This window comes from Arvicanthis niloticus, chromosome 2 (genome assembly GCF_011762505.2).
Source record: "Arvicanthis niloticus isolate mArvNil1 chromosome 2, mArvNil1.pat.X, whole genome shotgun sequence".
Classification (NCBI taxonomy): Eukaryota; Metazoa; Chordata; class Mammalia; order Rodentia; family Muridae; genus Arvicanthis; species Arvicanthis niloticus.
In genome coordinates this window covers 141,911,549-141,928,032 of record NC_047659.1, presented here as the reverse complement: position 1 = coordinate 141,928,032, position 16,484 = coordinate 141,911,549, and the positions used below count along the sequence as shown (strand labels likewise).

Below are 16,484 nucleotides of genomic sequence, written 5' to 3'. Positions count from 1 at the left end.
CATTTTTGTTTTCCTGTTTTTAAACACAGATAACGTTTGAACACTCTGCCCCTCCTTTAATTCCCCTCCACCTCGCTTGCAATGGTTTGTACCGCCATTGTATCTGCGCACCCCTCCCCCCCCCTGCGTAACCCTCCCCCCCTCCACACCCTTCCACGCTGGCTTGCAATGGCAGCCTCTAAGGCATATACCGCCATCAGCCGGGATTTCCCATGCAAAAGGACAAAGTTTAAAAAGAGTTAAGAGACTCGGTGAAGTTTCCATGACCAAGCCAGTGATGTGTGTCCAACACAAACCCTAATCTGTCTGAATCTTGGCCTTCAGTGTTTACACATGTGTCTTGCCGGCTGGGAGAGGCAGGAAGCCCACAGAAGGTTCTCAGGGAATCAAGACCAAAATTCCCCTGCCCTTTATCTTGATGATCACTGGAGCAGTGACTCAGGGCAGAGATTTTGTCTGGCTTCTTAGCTGCTTGCAGGTCAGTCCTTCCGTGCAGAGTGGGCGTGGGGGATTGAGCCCCTCTTTGAGCTCCGCATCCCTGTGAAGCTGTGTGACCCAGAGTGAGTTACTTTACCAGTCTGTGCTGCAGATTCCCTAGTATGACCTCTTTCTAGGGCAGGTTTTCAACACTCCCAAATGCTGCAACCCTTTAATACAGTCCCTCATGTTATGGTGACCCTCCCAATCATAAAATTATTTTTGTGGCTAGTTCACTGTAATTTTGTAATTGTTATGAATCATAATGTAAATATTTGGTTTTTTTTCCTATAGTCTTAGGTTACTCCTGTGAAAGGGTCATTGGATCCCAAAGGGGTCTAGACCCACAGGTTGAGAACCTCTGATCTAGGAGGTTCCCACCAATGGAAACCCCCTACAACTCCCAGCCCCGTACCTCCTTTTTTTCTCTTTTATGTGAAGAAAAAAATTCATATTTATTTATCCTTTCTGTGGTAGGCATGGCTATGAGGAAAAGGAGGAGAAGAAGGAGGAGTAGAGAGAAGAGGAGAAAAGAAAAAAGGAAGAAAAAGGGGGCACTAAGAACACTTGTTTTTGCTGAAGATTGGGGTTCAATTCCCAGCACCCACATGAATGTTCAGAACTGTTGGTTACTGCAGTTCCAGGGAATCTGACACCCTCTTCTGGCTTCTGTGGGCACTGTGGACATGTGGTGCACACACATACATGCAGATGCTCAAACACATAAAATTAAAATAAATATTTTTTTTAAAAAAGTCAGGAGGGAAATAATAAATAAATAAATAAATAAAGAGAAAAATGAAGTCTGCATACAACCCTCAACCCTTTGAAGCTCTGAGCTTTTTAAGAGCTGTGTGACTCTTGCTAGCTGGGCGTGGTGGTATATGCCTTTGAACCCAGCACTTGAGAGACAGAGGTAGGTGGATCTCTGAGTTGGAGGCCAGCCTAGTCTACAGAGTGAGTTCTAGGACAATCAGAGCTACACAGAGAAACCCTGTCTCAAAAAACAAAACAAAGCAAACAAAAAATGGAGGTGGGGGGAGTGAAGGAAGAAAGAGAGAGACCTGTGTCACTCAGTACTGACCACGAGGAGAAAGAAGGGTGACTCTTAAGAAAAGCCTTTACCAGTGGGAGGGAAAGTATGAAAAATATGAAAAGCATTTGATGAAAACTTCATTTGCCCCAGAGTCACTCCGAGCTTAAATGGACATACCATGAGTGGTCGTGGGGGCCAGAAGAACACACTAATTCAGGTTCTCAGGAGTCTATATCCCACGTTGCCACTGGAAAGGAATCCCATTCTTGTTTAATTAAAAGTGAAAGGAATAAAGGAGAAGGAAGCTAAAGGAAGGGAGAAAGGAAGCAGAGAGGGAGAAGCTGGAAGGGAGGGAGAAGCTGGAAGGGAGGGAGAAGCTGGAAGGGAGGGATGCAGAAGAGAATGTGGCCTACTGAGGACCAGCCTTGGGCTGCATGGGGACATACCACTCCTGAAGTCACCAATGACCTGCTGGGTTGGGAAGTGTCCCTCCCTGGCAAAACCTTTGAACAATGTCCTTTACCACTCCTGTGTGCCATAGTCTCCTCTGTGCTCTGGCATGATAGGCTATCTTTATCTAAAGTCTCCAAATGACTCCGGAAGAGCTCAGAGCCGGAGCTGGCTGAGAGGCGGCTGGCCTTAGCATCTCACTCACTTGGCCTTCGGACTCGGATTGGGGCCTTGACATCATCTTAATCATCTGAAAGACAAGTGAGTCACACTTGTGCCCCACCTGTGCAGACTGAGCCCTACACAGCCAAGCCTGCAGTCAGAGGACTGAATACCAGCCATGTGGAGGTTTCCCATGGACTTCTCAGGGTGAGCTGCTTGAGGGTGCATCCCACACATGCCCGCTGAGATCCAGTGCCTGGCTGAACTGGCCCATCTCGGGACTCCACTGAATCCTGGAGATGCTTAAGACATAAAGAGACAGTTTCCTGGACCAGGGAGCAGGGGCTCTGTGGCCCAAGCTTTCACCTCTGTTTGATGAGGAGCACCCAGGATTCCATTATGGTAGTGCTGCCTGGGCCTTCGAGTGTTGGCGAACAGTAACTATTAAGCCAGTATTTGCATTTGTCTGTCTGTTTCCTCTCTTCTGGATTCTGCTTGAGCCCAGTGAGTGCAGATGTCTCCAGAAGTTCCGAATGGTCCCTCCTGTGGTGGCTTTGGAATCTTGAGCTTAGGTGCTGCCCCCTGCCCCCTTAGTAAAATGACCACTGAGCTCCTGGAAAACCCTGTCCCCTCCTGGAAGACAGCTGACGTCATGGAGCAGTGCACACGTAGATGCCAGTGAGTGTGCCCTGTGCCTGCGGAGAGCTGACACTTTAAAGGCACTAATTACGGGAATGGTGGGTCAGTCCTGCCTGCCCGACATCCTCTCTACCTTCCCCCTTCATCGTAGACAGCAAACAAAAGAGCCAACCTCCCTTGTGGCCAGACCACCAAGGCGGAGCAAAGGCCCAGCCCTCCCTGGCTCCTTGGCTCTGCCCGACTGGGCACGGGCGGTTCAGTGGCAGCCTTGTTTAGACTTCCACAGGGCTTGCCTGCAAGGAACCATTAAAAAGCAGTTTAGTCAGAACAAAAGCTTGTTTGTTCTCATTGTCTCCCTGACTGGAGTTCGGTCTCTGCAGCTGAAAGTGGACCCGATGGGCCCCAGATTTGGAAGCAGCCAGCTGTGGGTTCCCCATCTCTGGCTTCAATGTCTCATCCTGAGTAGAAAACTCTTTTTTTCATTTTTTCTTTTTTTTCCTTCTTCTTCTTCTTCTTCTTCTTCTTCTTCTTCTTCTTCTTCTTCTTCTTCTTCTTCTTCTTCTTCTTCTTCTTCTTCTTTTGTTTTTTTCGAGACAGGGTTTCTCTGTGTAGCCCTGGCTGTCCTGGAACTCACTCTGTAGATCAGGCTGGCCTCGAACTCAGAAATCCACCTGTGTCTGCCTCCCAAGTGCTGGGATTAAAGGCGTGCGCCACCACTGCCTGGCCAAGTAGAAAACTTATATCCTAAACTGGACCAGGTAGAGGTTGGTAGGGAGCTAACTCGAATGGCCTCAGAATTCCCAGGAGCTCCTGGAAAGTGGGGTGCTTGTTGCTCTCATGCTGACTCCCCAGTATCCTTTGAGGCACATGGATGTGTGTACAGCCCCTGTGACTCCAGACTGGCTGTTCAGGATCCAGGTAGGGCACATGGGCTGGAGGATTTTACTCTGCCTGTCTCCCTAGTCCCCATCCTGATAGTAGCCAGCAAGCAGGCATTTCAGGACCCCAAAGTGGGGCTGTACTGCCCTGTATTACGGAGGATGTTTTATGGTTCAATTTTGTTTTATTTTTTTATATATGAGTGTTTTGCTTACATTTATGCAAGTGCACCACGTGTGCAGTGCCTCCAGAAGGTGTTAGTTCCCCGGAGTTGGAATTAAGGATGCTTGTGAGCTGCTGGGACTAGAACCCAGGTCTTCTGCTAGAGCAGTAAGTGATCTTAATCTCTGAACTATTGCTCCCGCTCCGCTCCTAGTTTTTTTGTCTTTGTTAAAGATTTATTTACTTTATCCTACCAAGGCCTCTACCTGGTCCAGTTTAGGATATAAGTTTTCTACTCAGGATGAGACATTGAAGCCAGAGATGGGGAACCCACAGCTGGCTGCTTCCAAATCTGGGGCCCATCAGGTCCACTTTCAGCTGCAGAGACCAAACTCCAGCCAGGGAGACAATGAGAACAAACTTTTGTTCTGACTAAAAGTGCCAGAAGAGGGTGTCAGACCCCATTATAGACACCTGTAAGCCCCCATGTGGTTGCTGGGAATTGAACTCAGGACTTCTGGAAGAGCAGTCAGTGTTCTTAACTGCTGAGCCATCTCTCCAGCCCCAACCCTTAGTTTTTAATTTAATTTATTCTTTCAGTATTAGCAATGTTGAGGTTTGGGAATGACTTGGGTCTGGCCTCACTTTGATGACCTTAGGATTCCTTGTTTGTATTTCTAGAGTGTTTGTCCCCAAGATGTATGTCATTGTCACCGTATAGGACCTCTTACAACTCAGAGTTGCTTCCATGTGAGCTGATGGCTTGGCCAAAACCACTCTGAGCTGTCTATAATGGACAGGGAACCCACACAGGTTGAGGAGAACTTTAGTGCACATCTCTGAAAACTGGCAGAGAGCACAAGAGGAGCAACTGCCCCTGCCTTTTGTTAGGTACGCTTTCAGCCTCCAGAGAGACAGTGACATCTAAAGGAGAGTCGGTGTGACTCCCAGTGGTGAGACTTTAGGGTTAGGATAGGGTTAGACCTTACAGAATGTGATAACTAAAGGAGGGTCAGTGTGACTCCCAGCAGTGAGATTTCACAAGGCAAACTGCCCCCAGCCCTGTTTCTAATTTGTATTTTGAGATAGTCTTATTAACTTGCTGAAGGTAGCCTAGAACTCACTCAGCAGCTCAGGCTCTCCCTAGTCCTATGGTTGTCCTGCCTCAGCCTCTGGTGTAGCATGCACTAATGAGCCTGGCTTCCTCCCCTGGAAGATTCAGAAGCTCCCTCCTTGGGGCATGCTGCCTGTGAGACTATAGTGGAGACCCATCATAGCTATGATATAACACTCCCATTCATGATCATCAGTCCCCATGAATTATCTTGGAGTAAACCTGCATATTCTACAGAGAATGGGGCAAAGTGAGATGGTCTGATAAAGCCACTTGGGTCACATGGCAAGTTTTTGTTGCTGGCCAACAGACATACTCCAAGCAGCAGGAACTTGGCATGAGTGAACACTTAAGTTCTAAAGGGTCAGGTTGTACATGTGTTTAGATTCTGCAGACTGTGGGGTTCTCTAACACATCTCCTCCACTGCTGCCATAGAAAGTCAGGTAGCCATAGATAAGATCTAAGCAGTGGCCATCACTATATTTCAGTCACATGTCTTAATTAAACTATAACAGGCATCTTATTTGGCTCTCAGACTACAGCTTGTGGGGCCCAGGTCTAGTGACATATGCTCACTTTATCTTCTGAGGATGCAGGAGGATGTGCTGGTCTAAGCCTGGGATGTGTGGAGATAGCAGCTGGTGTCTCATTCTCCCCTCTTTCCTTTCTACTAGACTCTCATGCAGCTATGCTGCAGCTGGCATCTCATTCTCCCCACTTTCCTTTCTACTAGACTCTCTTGCAGCTATGATGTAGCTGGTGTCTCATTCTCCCCACTTTCCTTTCTACTAGACTGTCTTGTAGCTATGTTGCAGCTGGCATCTCATTCTCCCCTCTTTCCTTTCTACTAGACTCCCTTGCAGCTATGCTGTAGCTGGTGTCTCATTCTCCCCACTTTCCTTTCTACTAGACTCCCTTGCAGCTATGCTGTAGCTGGTGTCTCATTCTCCCCACTTTCTACTAGACTCTCTTGCAGCTATGCTGCACTAGCTGTGGAAATTTGAAGATGAGATATGATGACGTCAGGAAAGGCTATTACTTTCCTAAAAATTCAGGACAGACTCAGCTGGCAGAATCAGCTTCCTGCCCTTCCTTCCATTAATTCTCTGGAATTAACAGGAGGGAGATGTGATGCCTGGAACTGGAATAGCTATACTACAGACCACAGGCTGGGACTGCTGTAGGCCTAGCAGGAAGCTTGGGAAAAGGAGGTACTTGTATTTACTGTTTGAGAACCTGCATTGATGAGTATTGGATTTCCTTCCTATAGAATTCCTGTACCCTGAAGGGGAAAAACCAAAAACAAACCTAAGCTTAAATCTATCATGTTCCTTTTTGGTCAGTTCTCATGGGGAGGTCTCTGCTGCAGCCAAATGCAATCTTGATTCAAATGCTGAGCCCAGTGATGGACTAACAGTTAAGCAAGGATCATTCAAGACTGCTGATGTCAGTAAACATCTTTTACTCATTCTGCTGATAAGGTGCCCTGTTTTGTTATGGAATTTAATTCATTTCATTATTTATCGTGTGTGTGTGTGTGTGTGTGTGTCTGTGTCTGTGTGTCTGTGTGTTTGTGTATGCGTCTCCCTAGAGGATGGAAAAGCTTTAAAGTTCTAGAGATAGGTTTAGGTCTATGTCTCAGCTTTCCTCCATTCTTGCTAGAGACTCTTGGGTATGTTCCTGAAGCTCTCCATGTTCTTGCCCTGTTTGAGTTCCTGCCTGGCCTTTCTTCAGTGATCAGCAGTGATGTGGAAGTGTAAGCTGAATAAACCTTTTCATCTCCAAGTTGCTTTGGTCATGGTGTTTTATCACAGCAATAGAAACCCTAACTAAGCCGGGCAGTGGTGGCACACCCCTTTAATCCCAGGACTTGGGAGGCAGAGGCAGGCAGATTTCTGAGTTCGAGGCCAGCCTGGTCTACAGAGTGAGTTCCAGGACAGCCAGAGCTACACAGAGAAACCCTGTCTCGAAAAACAAAACAAAACAAACAAACAAACAAACAAATAAACAAAAACAAAAAAGAAAACCTAACTAAAATGCTGTGGGTTTTTTTTTTTTTTCTTCTGCATTCTTTTCTACATGTCACAACTGTGGTCCTTTCTCTCCCTCTTCGCAGATGTCAGCTGCTACAGGCTTGTGGGGCTTAGGGTAGAACTTTATATGCTAGTAGAGTGGTGTCAGGACAGCCACTGAGCTACCCATGAGGACACCCCCTGCACACATACACACACACACACACACACACACACACACAAAGCCTTGCAACTTGAGATGATCATGTGACCTGCTGTGACAAAGGGAAGGCCAAGGAGGTCCCTAGCAAGAATTCATTCCAAGCAGGAGAGGGAGGGGGAGGGAGAGGTGTTGGGGGAGACACTAGTCCCTCTTCTTGCTTTAAGTGCCCAGAGCGTTGACTTCCCCTTATGACCTTAAGGTCACAAATGTGAAGAGAGAAGTTTGAAGGAGGGTACACTGGGGAGGTGGCTTCAACTGATTCCTGGTGGCTACAGCCTCTCTCCCCATGGCTCTCTGAGGGCACAGGGTTGGGAGGATCTGGTGGTACAGACACAGCTGCCTGGGCTCCCCACAGTCAAACACCTCACCCAATAGCACCTTTAGGCAGCAGCTCTTAAACCTGCTGAATGTGGCACTTTTTGTTGCTCTGAGACTGGCTCTTACTTAGCCTGGGCCACTTTGGAACTTGCTGTGAAGCTAACTTGTGGGACATCCTTCTGCCTACGCCTCCCAAAAGTGCTGAGACTGCAGACTTAGCCGCCATGCCTGGCTTTGGTGAGCATGACTATTGATAATGTCCTTGCTCACTTCTGGGCCTTTCCTCTATCTCTGTATCCCCTAAACGATGCTGCCCCACCCCCACCCCACTGCTCACAGTTGCAAACCACGGCACTTGTCTTCATCCCTATGCATCTGGTTCATCTGAGAGTCACTGAGCTCCACCCTCAGGAATACAGAGCCCAGCTCTATTGTACACAGCATACAGCATAATGGCTGCCTCTGACACCCGGTCTAAGGTAGTGCCATCTCCATTCTGATGCTTCTGTGGCTTCTCATTCTCCAGGCTTTCCTCAGTCCCCTTCCCACAGCCTCCTTTGGCTCTTAGGTAACCTTGAACTCCTGCTCTGTCCCCTTCCTGGGTCTAGAGTCCTCACTCACATATACAACTGTGTAACAAAATCATCATGGGACCCAGTGGCTTAGAGCTCAGAGCTGCGGTCTGGGGTGGGCCTTGATGTAGCTCCATGGCTCCTCTGTAGGCTGGTCAGGTCACAGCCAGGGCTGGATTCTTACTGAGACTTTGGCTAAGGAAGATGGGTATCCAGGCTTATGTGTGCCCCTTGCTGACTGTGGGCCAGTGGCTACCCTGAGCCCCTGGTCATTTGGGTCATCAGCATAGTCACACAAGGTGGCTGACCTCATCAGAGCAGGAAAAAGTCACAGTACAATGCAGTCTCAGAAATACCACCAGGCCATTGGCTAGGGGTGAGTCACAAGTCCCGCCCACCCAGGAATGCCAGGAGGTAGGACTAGTCAGGGCCTGCCTTCCAGTGTGGGGGGCTCCCTAGCTGACAACTACTCTATGGTGTGTTCTTGGAGTCAGGGTCTTGATTACACATCTTGGTGACCCATTCACAGGAGCCCTCTGGTCGGTGTGTAAACACACACATCTTTCCTGCCCCAGGACCTTTGAACATATCATTTCCTTGAGCTAGACCACACTTCTGCCCAATAGTGAGATTTTCCCCATGCTTTCAGAGTCTCTGCTATGATGTTCCTCCTCAAGCAGCTTTCCCCAGTTGCTACTGTTGAAATGGCCCTGTCCCTCTGAACCTCTGCTTGCTGTCACTGGATAACAGTTCTCCATGTCACAAAATTGGTTCCCTGTCATACCCTCTCAGACTCTTGGAAAGGGCCTGTCACACAGTGGTTCTCAATAAATGCCTGTCCTATGAGGATGGAGCAGGCTCTATGAAAAGAAATCCAAGCACACGGAGAGGGCTGGGGAGATGGCTCAGTGGTCCAGGATCAGAGTTTGGTTCTCAGCAACTTTTGTGTCAGGCAGCAGACAACTGCCTGTAACTCCAGCTCCAGGGAATCTGGTGCCCTCTTCTGGTCTCTGTGTGTACCTGCATTCATGTGTCTAAATCCATACATAACAGGCAGGCATAATTAGTAATGAAGTTAAGGGGTGGGGGTCAGCGGGAGAAACCAGTTCAAGACCCAAGGGAGGTACAGAGTCCATATAGCTAAACCACTGGAGAATGTCACTGTCCCCTTCAGTGTCTTAGTGTCGTGCTGTACGGGATGGCTACAGACCTGATCCAGGAGTTCTTCTGAGTTTAGACTAGTTATTGAGTACCAACTGTGTACAAAATCAGTGTCAGGCCTGGAAGATCCAGATGGTGGTGTCAGCACGGCCCAGGGGCCTGAAGATCATGCATGACTCAGTATCCAGAGTTGTCAGCCCAATAATGACCAGGCAGTGGCTCTCAGGGGTAAAAGGGTCTGGAACTGGTCACCAGCACTGCTCTCCAGGAGTCTGCTGCGTGTAGATTAGGTCAGGGGCTTCCCTGAGCCAACCTGGCTTTATTCTTACCGCTTGTGCTCCAACGGCAATGGAAAGTGGGGGGGGGGGGCAGGAGGAAGATAGAGAGAGAGAGAGAGAGAGAGAGAGAGAGAGAGAGAGAGAGAGCGCACTGAGGAGAGTAGAAGGCCCTCCATTAAGAACATCTCCATGGTGTCCTGGGTTTTGTGAGACAACTTATCCAGAGCCTCCCCATGACGGTAGTGGTTAGTGGAGGTGCATTTGCCTGGTATGTTTAAAGCCCCGGTTTCCTGTTTCTAGTCCTGTACCTCAAAATACCCCAAATCAGCTCAGAAACACAACACCCCCTTTCCATCATTAAAGATAGGGACTCTTCAAGCCTGCTGACATTTGTGGACACTAACATCACCGACGGAAAGTTCTTTCCTCTTGGTGATGGACAGACTCATCATGGTGAAGGTAGATTACGTAACATAGAACTCATCAAGAAAGCCGAGGCAGGAGGACTGTCATGAGTTCAAGACAGGCCTCCACAGTGAGACCCTGCTTCAAACAAAGGAAGAACCAAATCCCAGAGGCCCCAGAGGCTTCCAGGTGGTGGCTGGGAAGAGGCGGGGACTCTTCTAAATTCCTAGGCCTTCTCTTGCTGAGTGCAGCTGTGCTCTGGAGCGGGACTTTGGTGCCACATGGGGCCTCTTTCACACCGTGTCTTCTAAGTCCTGTCATGTTGTTTTTATCTATAAAAACCCTGCCTGGGAGCCAGGCCGGCTCCCCCACCGCAGGCCAGTTTTATCTGCGCAGCTTGGTTACCGCTTCATTCCAAGACAAGGGTGTCTGAAGCCCAGATGCCTCCAACGTGCACCGAGCCTGGGGCGCAGGATGGCCGCCCTCTGTTGATCTCCTGCCTTCTTCAAAGATGAAAATAAAAGAACCAAATGTCTGGAAATTAAATTTTCTGGTTATAACGAGGCTTTTTGAAGCCCTGAAAATCAGTCTTTTGTTTCTCTGCCCCGCCAACCCTGCCCTGCTCTCTCCAGCAAATTCCCACATGGCATTTGGGAATCAAAGGTTTTTTACCCCATCATAACAAAACCAAGACCACTGTGCCAGAAACAGGGAAGGACACAGGGAGCTGCCGATTCCCACTGGGTGGGGTAGTGGGGCTTGAGACTGCTGTCCTTCTTTAGGATGTCACAGCTAAACAGCCCCAGCAGAAAAGGGTTCGCCATGAAACTTTTTGGTGTCTGGCAGCATGCCAGCTTCTGGCTCAGGATACTTGTGGATGGATAGACAGACTGCTCCCTGGGAGCATCTGGGGACAGAGCAGGCTAGGGAGGGGTCTTGCTATCCCTTTGGTCAGGAATAGTAGGTGAGGCCCCAATAGTACACCATGTGAATGCTTCCTGGGGAGGGCACAGGCAGGTGTCTGTGCTGAGTTCTGTTGGCAGCAGGAATCTGGTTCTGACTGATTTCCTGCCACCCCGTTGCGTGTAGTAGGGGGGTTGTGTGTAGTAGGGGGATGCAGACAGATGAAAGGCCTGGAGCTCCAGTGGTTAGAAGATGAATCTGGGTCAGCTGATTCTCACTTCGCACTTGCTGATCCCTGTACCAACCCTTCTCTGTTTATCTCATGCCTAGGTTCTCAGAAGTCCTTCCTCCCAGAGTCTCCCCCTGCCTGATTCTTGGTCTTTGCTTGTCTCTTACCTGTCAGTCACTCAGTCTTTCCAGGGAAGGGTTGAGACAGGGTTTCTCTGTGTAGCCCTGGCTGTCCTGGAACTCAATATGTAGACCAGGCTGGCCACGAACTCAGAGATCTGCCTGCCTCTGCCTCTCCAGTGCTGGGATTGAAGGGATGTGCGACCATGCTGGGTCTTGTCACTCACTCCTGTTCCTTCTCTCTCTCCCCCAACAAAAATATAAAGGTCAACGGATGTCTCTCCACTGTGCTACTGTAGGCAACTAATAAATACATGAGAATAGTCAGTAAATGGATAAGAGCGTCGGGGCCATTTCGAACAGCTGCTCAGAGTGTGGTAAATCTGGAGACTGTCATTTTCAGAGACGATCGTGGTGACACAAGAGCTTGCTGTGTAGGGATCCATCACTTCACACATAGCCCTGGGTCCCTCTGCTTTGTCTTCCCGGAGCAGGATCCCATGGTCTTGTTTTTTGTTTTTTGTTTTTCCACAAAGAGTAAATCTGAAAGTGTACTTAGTTGTCATGCTTAGAGCTGAGTAACTTGCCACTCTGGCCAGCCTGCATGGTGGCTTGCATGTGACAAGCTCTGACTCGAGAGGCATAAGGTGTTGGTGGAGTCCATTTATAACCCCACCCAGCTCTCGCTGTACTCGACACGCAGTCATTTCACTCATCCACAGTAGGTGGCGCTATCACAAAGAACCGATGACCTGAAGTGGCTGGGGCTTCAGGCTGGCTGGGTTCACAGTGGCTCTCTGCTTTCTGTGACTGTGGCCCTGAGCATATGCTTAGTTTATCGGAGCCTCAGATTCCTCAGCTGTAGGTTACACAGACGGTGTCTGTTTGGAAAGGCGAGGAGGAGTTCAGAGGTGATGAGGGTCATAGCAGCTGCCGCATGTGCTGTCTTCCCTGGTTCTACTTACCCGGTGGGCACTACAACCCGTTTGCAGAGATGCAGACATGAGCAATCTCACACCTGTAGTCAGGACAGCCCTAGGGATATGTCCCTGGGCTCAGCTGGCAGAGGAACGGAGGGATTCACTGTTTGCAGAGTGAAGGCTCCGTCTAGAATCTTCTGTCACCTGGTAGTCTTATGGTAAGGATTTGCCGACTGAGCCCTGCTGAAGGAGAGGGATCGGAAGTCTATCATCTGTCTGCCGTCACTTGGCAGGTGACTGAGTATATCACAGTTGGTTCCAGATTCTGAGTCAGGTGCTATTCCAGTCATTCCATAGTTCTCTCTGAAAGCTTGCTTATTCATTCATTCATTCATTCATTCATTCACTCATCACCGGCACTACGTGCATTCAGAAACCATTAACCATTCTCGTTTTCAGGGATGTGAACAGGCAAAATAGACTGGATGATGACATTTTAAAATATTTTATTTTTAAGTGTGTGTGTGTGTGTGTGTGTGTGAGAGAGAGAGAGAGAGAGAGAGAGAGAGAGAGAGAGAGAAAGAGAGAGAGAGCCTCTGTGTAGATAAGCACACTTGAGTGCAGTGCTCTCAGAGGCTAAAAAGGAGAGTCAGATCTGGAGCTGAGATCAACGGTGGTTACCACATGGGTGCTGGGAACTGAACTTGTGACCTCTCCAAGAGCAGAACTTGCTGTAAACCCCTCACCATCTCTTCAGCCCCATCCTACATGCCCACATCTTCACAGGGGGAAGAAGACAATAGACAAGAAACTGTGTATTTTGGGTGGTGTAAAGTGTAAATGAGAAAATACCCCATCTCCCCAAGCCTATGTCTTGATTTTAATTTGCCAGATATGGCAGTTCTAAGCAACGTTTAGCATCAGGTGCACAGTGGAATCTACACTTTGTACTGGCTCCGAGGTAGGGACTGCCCAGGCAAAACATGGCTCTCAGCGTCAGGTTCTCCTGGACTCGGACTCTGGCCTCGCTGCTTGTGACTGACCACACACTTGCCTTCCTGACTGTGGGACAGGAAAGCCTACAACCCCAATGCAAGATTAAGAGCCTAGTGCTTTGACAAATGGGAGCTACATGCCTGATCTAGTTCTCAGGGGGCTTTGCATCCAGTTTAATAAGACATACCCCCAACTGCTGATCTCCCCACATTGACTGACTCCCATGAGTCAGGATTGCACTAGTTAAAAGAGGCTTTTTGGAGGATAAGGAAAACCACAGAGTGGGGGGCACATCGCTTCTGTTTTGAAGGAGATATATAGGACAGGCCCCAAGACACTGTGGACACTGGTAAGGCTCCTGCCAGTATTGGGAGATACATGGGGCATGTCCCTGTTCTGGGGTGTCCTGGTGTTTGAGGACTAAACAGTCTGCATTAGAGCTCTGACTGGCAGTCTTGAGCAGGGTCCTGTCAGCTGAGCTGAGCTCTTCTGGTGTGTAAGCTGGGGGTAATAATGGTGAACTTGGTGAACTTGGGAGAGCGATTGGTTAATTTAGAAAGGGCTCTGGCCCAGTTGGGCGGTGGTGGCAAACACCTTTACTCCTAGCACTTGGGAGGCAGAGGCAGGAGGATCTCTGTGAATTTGAGGCCAGCCTGGTCTACAGAGTGAGTTCTAGGATAGCCAGGGTTACACAGAGAAACCCTGTTTTGAAAAAGCAAAAATCAGCTGGAGAGATGGCTCAGTGGTTAAGAGCACTGCTCTTCCAGAGGTCCTGAGTTCAATTTCTAGCAACTACATGGTGGCTCACAACCATTTGTAATGGAATCCGATGTCCTCTTCTGGTGTGTCTGAAGACAGCTACAGTATACTCAGATACATAAAATAAAATAAGTCTAAAAAAAAAAAAAAAAAAAAAGAAAAAATCAAAACCAACCAACCAACCAACCAACCAACCAACTAACAAAAAAGGAGTTCCTCCAGTCCTACCTAGCAGGCATGTGATTTTTCAATCTGCAGCTTAGTTACACCTTAGCTGTAACTTAGGTTTGGTTCTTCATGGAGAGTCCACAGACGTAGCAGCTGCCAACCCTGGGAGTGGCATGGTCCAGCTGACTCCTGGCCTGTAAGTGAGATCTGCATCCAACCTGTACCCCAGAAAATGGCACCAAGACGGCTAGGCCTCTCCCATAGCATTTCTCTGGACCTGGTTCCATAATTGGTTGGAGCTTGTGCCAGCCTTTCCCAGTCTCTCAGTCATTACGGCTCTACATGCTGTACCCTGTGGAGACAGAAGTGTGCGCCAACATGGTCTTAGAAGGTACCACCCATGGAGGAAATATATCTCCTGTGGGTCAGAAGCTCCCTGTCACCTCCTGGAAGCAGAGAAAAGGGCTTCCTCTAAAGTGGAAGCAAGGGTAGCTACTGTCCATTGCCAAGCTGGTCCTGCTCCAGAAGAAAGGAGGACAGATACAGTGGTCAGAACAAAGGACTCCCCACCCCACATCTCTCTTCTCCTTTTTTGTTTCCTTCCTCCTCCTCTTCCTCCTCCTCTCCCTCCTCCTCCTCCTCTTCCTTCTTCTCTTCTTCCTCCTTCTCCTCCTCTTCCTCCTCCTCCTCTTCCTCCTCCTCCTCTTCCTTCTTCCTCCTCTCCCTCCTCCTCTTCCTCCTCCTCTTTCTCCTCCTCTTCCTCCTTCTCCTCTTCTTCCTCCTCTTCTTCCTCCTCCTCCTCCTCTTCTTCCTCCTCTTCTTCCTCCTCTTCCTCCTCCTCTTCCTCCTCCTCTCCCTCCTCCTCTTCTTCCTCCTCCTCTTCTTCCTCCTCCTCTTCCTCCTCCTCCTCCTCTTCCTTCTCCTCTTCCTCTTCCTCCTCCTCCTCTTCCTCCTCTCTCTCTCTCTCTCTCTCTCTCTCTCTCTCTCTCTCTCTCTCTCTACACATGTATGTAATTGCATTTGAGTGTAAAGGCTAAAGGTCAAGCTCAGGTAGGTCCCTCAGGAGCTATCCACTTTGTCTCTGAGTCAGGGTTTCCAAGGCAAGCTGGAGCTTACAATGGGCTAGGTTGCCGGGCTCACCGGTGAGCATCATGGATCCTCCTGTTTCTGTCTCCAGTGCTAGGATGACTGACAGGTGCACAGGACCATACATGGCTGGGGATGAACTCAGCCCTTCACACTCAAGGGAAGCACTTTACAGACAGAGTCTCTCCCTGGCCCACTTCCCTTCTTTCTGGCAACAGGCTCTGTGCAGCTCAGCCTGGTCTCGATCTCATGGTCCTCCTGCCTCATCATCCCTAGAACTGGGGTTTCTTGCCCATCAGGTGCAAGCCCATCAGCCCTGGGCTGTTGGATGGTGTAGAATTTCTTATTCCTGTTTAAATCTGCAAAGAGTGTACAGGAGACTGCTGCAAGGAACGTTTTGCTAGGAAGTAAGGCATAGCTGGTGTGCAGAATTAAGTTACCCTGTGGGGTGGTGTCCTAGGCACACAGGGGTGTGTGTGTGTATGTGTGTGTGTGTGTGTGTGTGAGAGAGAGAGAGAGAGAGAGAGAGAGAGAGAGAGAGAGAGAGAGAGTTGTCTCTTGGACCCCAGGTTTGATGGAGGGGGTGGAAGGATGGGGAGAGCTTGCTTTTGACTAAGGGTCTGAGATCTGGGCCATCAGGCATTAACCAGGGTGGGTGGAGCCAGAGGGAACTGACTGTACCCCTGGGTCCAAGGCACCCCTGGCTCAGCTCCTGCTCCCCAGGCAGATGGAATGAAACTTTGCAGTCAAAGATGAGGTCCCACCTTGCCCCGAAATGTGTATGTCAGCAGAATTCTTCTCTCTTTTTTTTTATTGCCTTGGAGACATAAGCGGCTGGGGTCAAAATTGCCTCTGCAGGATATGAAGCGGTGTACCAGATGAAACCGCCTTGCCCGGCGCTAGGAGGCCAGCAGGAGAGAGCAGCTTCCAGACACAATGACACCCCTCCATTCCAGGCCCAGGTGGCCCAGGTGTGGAGCAGCCTGGGAGGGATCACATTACACTCTGAAGCCTGTGCTGGGTGCCCTGGCCGGTGGGGGTGGGGAACCATGTTGGGGCTGGGGCTGGTGTGGGTCAGGGCATGGCTACTCAGGAAGACCCTGGATCAAGGCTGGCCTGGGTTGGGGGCTGAGGGACAATGAGGAGCTGGCAGGGGACTGAGGGACTGATGAACATTCATGCTGGCTGGGGTCCTCCTTTCCTCTCAGGCCATAGCTGTTTGTTCAGGGCTGTCTTGCTCCCCTGTTCAGGTCACCTTGAAAAGTCGATTCATTTTAACTGCCAGAAACTTCTTCTTGGTGGGTTTTCCGTCTTAACCAGAGGGCAACAAACATTTACCAAGGATATCCTCTGTACCCCAGGCACCTGGCAGACCCCTTCCATGTGGAAACATGTGGATCCTCAAGGAACCTTGG

The 16,484-nt window shown here is 49.4% G+C and overlaps 1 long non-coding RNA gene across 1 annotated transcript; it reads right to left on the bottom strand.

Moving 5' to 3' along the window:
* Positions 1 to 12,549: 12,549 nt before the first annotated feature.
* On the bottom strand, positions 12,550 to 14,563 carry LOC143441221 (uncharacterized). Its single transcript, XR_013108449.1, has 2 exons — positions 14,044 to 14,563; positions 12,550 to 13,949 (listed from the first exon to the last, which is right to left on the bottom strand). It is a non-coding gene; the product is annotated as an uncharacterized LOC143441221 (long non-coding RNA).
* Positions 14,564 to 16,484: the final 1,921 nt, after the last annotated feature.